The 9,137-nt window shown below is 42.7% G+C and overlaps 1 pseudogene; it reads left to right on the forward strand.

Moving 5' to 3' along the window:
• Positions 1–1,217: 1,217 nt before the first annotated feature.
• On the forward strand, positions 1,218–8,214 carry LOC133085204 (programmed cell death 6-interacting protein-like; annotated as a pseudogene).
• The last annotated feature ends 923 nt before the right edge of the window (positions 8,215–9,137 follow it).

Below are 9,137 nucleotides of genomic sequence, written 5' to 3' on the forward strand. Positions count from 1 at the left end.
AGCCTGAGCACCTAGAGCCCATGCTCCCCAACAAGAAAACCCACCACAATGAGAAGCCCGCGCACTGCAACAAAGAGTAGCCTCCACTCACTGCAACTAGAGAAAGCCCACGCGCAGCAACAAAGACTCAATGCAGACAAAAAAAAAACACAAACAAATGGGACCTAATTAAACTCAAAAGCTTTTGCACAGCAAAGGAAACCATAAACAAAACAAAAAGACAACCCACAGATTGGGAGAAAATATTTGCAAATGATGTGACTGACAAGGGATTAGTCTCCGAAATTTACAAACAGCTCATGAGGCTGAATATCATCAAAACAAACAACCCAATCAAAAAATGGGCAGAAGACCTAAATAGACATTTCTCCAAAGAAGACATACAGATGGCCAAGAGGCACATGAAAAGATATTCAATATCACTAATTATTAGAGAAATACAAATCAAAACTACAGTGAGATATCACCTCACCCCAGTCAAAATGGCTATCATCAAAAAATCCACAAATAATAACTGCTGGAGAGGGTGTGGAGAGAAGGGAACCCTCCTACACACTTGGTGGGAATGTAAATTTGTACAGCCACTACAGAAAACAGTATGGAGGTTCCTTAGAAACCTAAAAACAGAGCTACCATATAATCCTGAAAATCCACTCCTGGGCATATTTCTGGAGAAAAACATGGTCCAAAAGGATACATGCACCCCAATGTTCATTGCAGCACTGTTTACAGTAGCCAAGACATGGAAGCAACCTAAATGTCCAGCGAGAGAGGAATGGATAAAGATGTCTTACATATATACAATGGAATATTACTGAGCCATTAAAAAGAATGAAATAATGCCATTTGCAGCAACATGGACGGACCCAGAGACTGTCATACTGAGTGAAGTAAGACAGAGAAAGAGAAATATCGTATGATATCGCTTAAATGCAGAATCTAAAAAGAAATGATACATATTAACTTATTTACAAAACAGAAAGAGACTCAGGGACTCAGAACGAACTCGCGGTTACCAGTGGGGAAGGGTGGGGGGAAGGGATAGTCAGGGAATTTGGAATTGACATGTACACAATGCTATATTTAAAGTGGATAACCGGAGCACAAGTCCCTTAGCCCGTCGGTCGGCCAGTCCGCCGGCCCGGTACCCCGCGCGCCTCGGCCTTCGTTGCCGCCCCACGGTCTCCTTGGCCTGAAGGGTGGCCGAGGCACTCGCCATGGCGACGTTCATCTCAGTGCAGCTGAAGAAGACCTCGGAGGTAGACCTGGCCAAGACGCTGGTGAAGTTCATCCAGCAGATGTACCCGAGCGGCGTGGAGGAGCAGGCCCAGTACTGCACGGGGCGGAGGAGCTCAGCAAGCTGTGCCACGCTGCGCTCGGCCGACTGCTGGACAAGCACAAGGGTGCAATCGAGACGCTGCTGAGATATTATGATCAGATCTGTTCCACTGAACCCAAATTCCCATTTTCTGAAAACCAGATCTGCTTGACATTTACCTGGAAGGATGCTTTTGATAAAGGTTCACTTTTTGGAGGATCTGTAAAATTGGCTCTTGCAAGCCAAGGTTATGAAAAGACCTGTGTGGTGTTCAGTTGTGCAGCCTTAGCTAGCCAGATTGCAGCAGAATAGAACCTGGATAATGATGAAGGATTGAAAATCGCAGCTGAGGTCTGGGCAAGATGGCGGAAGAGTAAGACGCAGAGATCGCCTTCCTTCCCACAGATACATTAGAAATACATCTACACGTGGAACTGCTCCTACAGAACACCCACTGAACGCTGGCAGAAGACGTCAGACCTCCCAAAAGGCAAGAAACCCCCCACGTACTTGGGTAGGGCAAAAGAAAAAAGAAATAACAGAGACAAAAGAATAGGGACGGGACCTGCACCAGTGGGAGGGAGCTGTGAAGGAGGAAAGGTTTCCACACACTAGGAAGCCCCTCCGCGGGCGGAGACTGCGGGTGGCGGAGGGGGGAAGCTTCGGAGCCACGGAGGAGAGCGCAGCCACAGGGGTGCGGAGGGCAAAGTGGAGAGATTCCCGCACAGAGGATCGGTGCCGAGCAGCACTCACCAGCCTGAGAGGCTTGTCTGCTCACCCATTGGGGCGGGCGGGGGCTGGGAGCTGAGGCTCGGGCTTCCGTCGGATCGCAGGGAGAGGACTGGGGTTGGCTGCGTGAACACAGCCTGAAGGGGTTAGCGCACCACAGCTAGCCGGGAGGGAGTCCGGGAAAAAGTCTGCAGCTGCCGAAGAGGCAAGAGACTTTTTCTTGCCTCTTGTTTCATGGTGCGCAAGGAGAGGGTATTCAGAGCGCCGCCTAAACGAGCTCCAGAGACGGGCGCGAGCCGCGGCTATCAGCGCGGACCCCAGAGACGGGCATGAGACGCTAAGGCTGCTGCTGCCGCCACCAAGAAGCCTGTGTGCGAGCACAGGTCACTATCCACACCGCCCCTCCCGGGAGCCTGTGCAGCCCGCCACTGCCAGGGTCCCGTGAGCCAGGGACAACTTCCCCGGGAGAATGCACGGCATGCCTCGGGCTGCTGCAACGTCACACCAGCCTCTGCCGCCACAGGCTCGCCCCGCATCCGTACCCCTCCCTCCCCCCGGCCTGAGTGAGCCAGAGCCTCCGAATCAGCTGCTCCTTTAACCCCCTCCTGTCTGGGTGGGGAACAGACGCCCTCAGGCGACCTACACACACAGGCGGGTCCAAATCCAAAGCTGAACCCCAGGAGCTGTGCGAACAAAGAAGAGAAAGGGAAATTTCTCCCAGCAGCCTCAGAAGCAGCGGATTAAAGCTCCACAAACAATTTGATGTACCTGCATCTGTTGAATACCTGAATAGACAACGAATCATCCCAAATTCAGGAGATGGACTTTGGGAGCAGGATATATTAATTTTTCCCCTTTTCCTTTTTTTGTGAGTGTATATGTGTATGCTTCTGGGTGAGATTTTGTCTGTATAGCTTTGCTTTCACCATTTGTCCTAGGGTTCGGTCCGTCCGTTTTTTGTTTTTTTTTTACTTAAAAAATTTTTTTCTCTTAATAAATTTTTTCATAATAATTTTTTCCTTATTTTTTATTGTAAAAAACTAAAAAATTTTTTATTTTTTATTTTAAAAAATTAATAAATTTATTTTAAAAAATTAAAAAAAAATTTTTCTAAATAAATTTTTTCTTAATAATTTTTTTATTTTTTATTATAATAGCTTTATTTTATTTTATTTTATTTTATTTTATCCTCTTTCTTTCTTTCTTTCTATTTTTTCTCCCTTTTAACCTGAGCTGTGTGGATGAAAGGCTCTTGGTGCTCCAGCCAGGCATCAGGGCTGTGCCTCTGAGGTGGGAGAGCCAACTTCAGGACACTGGTCCACAAGAGACCTCCCAGCTCCACGTAATACCAAATGGCGAAAATCTCTCAGAGATCTCCATCTCAACACCAAGACCCAGCTTCACTCAACGACCAGCAAGCTACAGTGCTGGACACCCTATGCCAAACAACTAGCAAGACAGGAACACAGCCCCATCCATTAGCAGAGAGGCTGCCTAAAATCATAATAAGGCCACAGACACCCCAAAACACACCACCAGACGTGGACGAGCCCACCAGAAAGACAAGATCCAGCCTCATCCACCAGAACACAGGCACTAGTCCCCTCCACCAGGAAGCCTACACAACCCACTGAACCAACCTTAGCCACTGGGGACAGATACCAAAAACAACAGGAACTACGAACCTGCAGCCTGTGAAAAGGAGACCCCAAACACAGTAAGATAAGCAAAATGAGAAGACAGAAAAACACACAGCAGATGAAGGAGCAGGGTCAAAACACACCAGACCTAACAAATGAAGAGGAAATAGGCAGCCTACCTGAAAAAGAATTCAGAATAGTGATAGTAAAGATGATCCAAAATCTTGGAAATAGACAAAATGCAAGAAACATTTAACAAGGACGTAGAAGAACTAAAGAGGAACCAAGCAACAATGAAAAACACAATAAATGAAATTTAAAATACTCTAGAAGGGATCAATAGCAGAATAACTGAGGCAGAAGAACGGGTAAGTGACCTGGAAGATAAAATAGTGGAAATAACTACTGCAGAGCAGAATAAAGAAAAAAGAATGAAAAGAACTGAGGACAGTCTCAGAGACCTCTGGGACAACATTAAACGCACCAACATTCGAATTATAGGGGTCCCAGAAGAAGAAGAGAAAAAGAAAGGGACTGAGAAAATATTTGAAGAGATTATAGTTGAAAACTTCCCTAATATGGGAAAGGAAATAGTTAATCAAGTCCTGGAAGCACAGAGAGTCCCATACAGGATAAACCCAAGGAAAAACACACCAAGACACATATTAATCAAACTATCAAAAATTAAATATAAAGAAAACATATTAAAAGCAGCAAGGGAAAAACAACAAATAACACACAAGGGAATCCCCATAAGGTTAACAGTTGATCTTTCAGCAGAAACTCTGCAAGCCAGAAGGGAGTGGCAGAACATATTTAAAGTGATGAAGGAGAAAAACCTACAACCAAGATTACTCTACCCAGCAAGGATCTCATTCAGATTTGATGGAGAAATTAAAACCTTTATAGACAAGCAAAAGCTCAGAGAGTTCAGCACCACCAAACCAGCTTTACAACAAATGCTAAAGGAACTTCTCTAGGCAAGAAACACAAGAGAAGGAAAACACCTACAATAACAAACCCAAAACAATTAAGAAAATGGCAATAGGAACATACATATCGATAATTACCTTAAATGTAAATGGATTAAATGCTCCCACCAAAAGACACAGACTGGCTGAATGGATACAAAAACAAGACCCGTATATATGCTGTCTACAAGAGACCCACTTCAGACCTAGGGACACATACAGACTGAAAGTGAGGGGATGGAAAAAGATATTCCATGCAAATGGAAATCAAAAGAAAGCTGGAGTAGCAATTCTCATATCAGACAAAATAGACTTTAAAATAAAGACTATTACAAGAGACAAAGAAGGACACTATATAATATCAAGGGATCGATCCAAGAAGAAGGTATAACAATTGTAAATATTTATGCACCCAACATAGGAGCACCTCAATACATAAGGCAAATACTAACAGCCATAAAAGGGGAAATCGACAGTAACACAATCATAGTAGGGGACTTTAACACCCCACTTTCACCAATGGACAGATCATCCAAAATGAAAATAAATAAGGAAACACAACCTTTAAATGATACATTAAACAGGATGGACTTAATTGATATTTATAGGACATTCCACCCAAAAACAACAGAATACACATTTTTCTCAAGTGCTCATGGAACATTCTCCAGGATAGATCATATCTTGGGTCACAAATCAAGCCTCGGTAAATTTAAGAAAATTGAAATCGTATCAAGTATCTTTTCCGATCACAACGTTATGAGACTAGATATCAATTACAGGAAAAGATCTGTAAAAAATACAAACACATGGAGGCTACACAATACACTACTTAATAACGAAGTGATCACTGAAGAAATCAAAGGGGAAATCAAAAAATATCTAGAAACAAATGACAATGGAGACACGACGACCCAAAACCTATGGGATGCAGCAAAAGCAGTTCTAAGAGGGAAGTTTATAGCAATACAAGCCTACATCAAGAAACAGGAAACATCTCGAATAAACAACCTAACCTTGCACCTAAAGCAATTAGAGAAAGAAGAACAAAAAAACCCCAAAGCTAGCAGAAGGAAAGAAATCATAAAGATCAGATCAGAAATAAATGAAAAAGAAATGAAGGAGACAATAGCAAAGATCAATAAAACTAAAAGCTGGTTCTTTGAGAAGATAAACAAAATTGATAAACCATTAGCCAGACTCATCAAGAGAAAAAGGTTGAAGACTCAAATCAATAGAATTAGAAATGAAAAAGGAGAAGTAACCACTGACACTGCAGAAATACAAACGATCATGAGAGATTACTACAAGCAACTCTATGCCAATAAAATGGACAACCTGGAAGAAATGGACAAATTCTTAGAAAATTGCTGCTAAGCATTATCAGTTTGCTAGTGGTGCCTTTTTGCATATTAAAGAGACGGTTTTATCTGCTGTGAATAGAGAGCATACTGTGGACATATCTCCAGATACCATTGGGACCCTCAGTCTTATCAAGCTGGCACAGGCCCAAGAAGTATTTTTTTTAAAAGCCACTAGAGATAAAATGAAAGGTGCCATCATAGCTTAATTGGCTAACAGGCTGCAGATTATTCTGGTGATGCTTTAAACAGTGTCAGTACAAAGATACTCTCCCCAAGTATTTTTATTTCCAGGAGGTGTTTCCTGTCTTGGTTGCAAAGCACTGTATCATGCAGGCCTATGCTGAGTATCACCAGTCTATCCTGGCAAAACAGCAGAAGAAATGTGGAGAAGAGATTGCAAGGTTACAGCATGCAACAGAATTGATTAAAACAGTGACATCTCGCTGTGATGAATATGTCAACGTGAAGGAATTGTCTGACAAAATCAACCGTGCCCTTACTGCAGCAAAGAAGGATAATGACTTCATTTATCACGATCGAGTTCCAGACCTTAAAGATCTAGACCCTACTGGCAAAGCCACACTTGTGAAATCTACGCCAGTCAATGCGCCCATCAGCCAGAAATTCACTGATCTGTTTGAGAAGATGGTTCCTGTGTCAGTGCAGCAGTCTTTGGCTGCCTATTATCAGAGGAAGCTGATTTAGTTAACAGATCAATTGCTCAAATGAGAGAAGCCACCACTTTGGCAAATGGGGTGTTAGCTTCACTTAATCTTCCAGCAGCAATTGAAGATATATCTAGAGATACTGTACCTCAGTCTATACTGACTAAGTCCACATCTGTGATTGAAAAGGGAAGCATTCAGACTGTTGATCAGCTGATCAAAGAGCTACCTGAACTTCTACAAAGAAATAGAGAAATCCTAGACGAGTCATTAAGACTGATGGATGAAGAAGAAACAACTGACAATGATTTAAGAGCAAAATTCAAGGAACGCTGCCAAAGGACGCCATCCAATGAACTCTATAAGCCTTTAAAAGCAGAGGGAAGCAACTTCAGAACTGTTTTGGATAAAGCTGTGTAAGCAGATGGACAGGTGAAAGAGCGTTACCAGGCTCACCAGGACACCACTGCACTTCTGTGTAAGCCGGAGCCGGAGCTGAATGCTGCCATCCCGTCTGCTAAACCGGCGAAGACCATGCAGGGCAGCGAGGTTGTAAATGTCTTAAAATCCTTACTGACAAATCTTGATGAAGTAAAGAAGGAAAGAGAGGGGCTGGAGAATGACCTGAAATCAGTGAATTTTGACATGATGAGCAAATTTTTGACTGCTCTGGCTCAAGGTGGTGTGATAAATGAAGAAGCTATTTCTGTTACTGAACTGGATCAAATCTATGGGGGTCTTACAACTAAAGTCCAAGAATCTCTAAAGAAACAAGAAGGACTTCTTAAAAATATTCAGGTCTCACAACAGGAATTTTCAAAAATGAAACAGTCTAACAATGAAGCTAATTTAAGAGAAGAACTTTTGAAGAATTTAGCTGCTGCGTATGACAACTTTGTTGAACTTGTAGCTAATTTGAAGGAGGGCACAAAGTTTTACAATGAGCTGACTGAAATACTCGTCAGGTTCCAGAACAAATGCAGTGATACAGTGTTTGCACGGAAGACAGAGAGGGATGAACTCTTAAAGGACTTGCAACAAAGCATTGCCAGAGAACCCAGTGCTCCTTCAATTCTTACACCTGCGTATCAGTCCTCTCCAGCAGGGGGACACAAGCCAACACCTCCAACTCCAGCGCCAAAAACCAAGCCGCCTACTAAGCCTCAGCCCCCAGCCCGGCCTCCACCTCCTGTGCTTCCAGCAAATCAAACTCCTCCTGCTACTGCTCCAGCTTCAGCTCCAGCTCCAGCGAGTACTGGGACCACTGCACCAGCTCCATCACAAACTCCTAGTTCAGCTCCTCCTCTGCAGGCCCAGGGACCCCCGTACCCCACTTATCCAGGGTATCCTGGGTATTGCCAAATGCCCGTGCCCATGGGATATAATCCTTATGCATACGGCCAGTATAATATGCCATATCCGCCAGTGTATCACCAGAGCCCTGGACAGGCTCCGCACCCAGGACCCCAGCAGCCTTCATACCCCTCCCCTCAGCCACCACAGCAGCCTTACTATCCACAGCAGTAATATGTCAGCTCAGAAGCTCAGCTGGTCCAGCTCAAAGGGAAAGAAATACCAACCCTGCAATAAGTGTACTAAACCCTTCGCTCTGGTTAATATAATGTACTCTAATGTACTGAATGCAGTGTATAATTTCTGTCTGCTGCTAGAAGTTGTGCCCCAGTTCCACATTTGATTGCACATGGGCCATCTGCTGCTGTTGCAGTATGAAGACTAATTATAATAGGATTTGAAATAAATTACATTACAGTTCATAAAAGCTGAAAATGAGAAATTAAACCCACAAGTGAAACGTTTGAAATTATTATACTTATGTCTACGTAAGACATGACTGGAACATCAGATGCTTACAATGATGGTTTCAGTACTGATATTCAAGAAAACTAAGTTATCTTTCTCTTTTGACTTATTGATTTGGTTTAATTTTCATTATGCTATTTTGCATAATCAAAACATTGTAAATCTTATAATTTAAAAATAAATTCCTTAAGAACAGTTAAAAAAAATAAAAAATTAAAATAAAATAAAATGGATAACCAACAAGGACCTACTGTATAGCACAGGGAACTCTCCTCAATATTATGTAACAACCTAAATGGGCAAAGAATTTGAGAAAGAATAGATACGTGTATGGGTTTGCCAAAAAGTTTGTTAATTTTTTTCCGTAAGATGGCTCTAGTAGCGCTTAGTTGTCTTTAACTTCATTCGAAACAATTTTGTTAGACTGTATTCTGACAGCTGTCATAGCAGCATGCATTTAAAAAAACTTAGCAAAATTGGTGAATTTTGGGGTAGCCATTTTAATATTGAAGATGGAAGAAAAAAGCAACATTTTTGGCATACTATGCTTTATTTCAAGAAAGGTAAAAATGCAGCTGAAATGGAAAAAAAGATTTGTGCAGTATATGGAGAAGGTGCTGCGACTGATC

The sequence above is a fragment of the Eubalaena glacialis genome, chromosome 2 (assembly GCF_028564815.1).
Source record: "Eubalaena glacialis isolate mEubGla1 chromosome 2, mEubGla1.1.hap2.+ XY, whole genome shotgun sequence".
NCBI lineage: Eukaryota > Metazoa > Chordata > Mammalia > Artiodactyla > Balaenidae > Eubalaena > Eubalaena glacialis.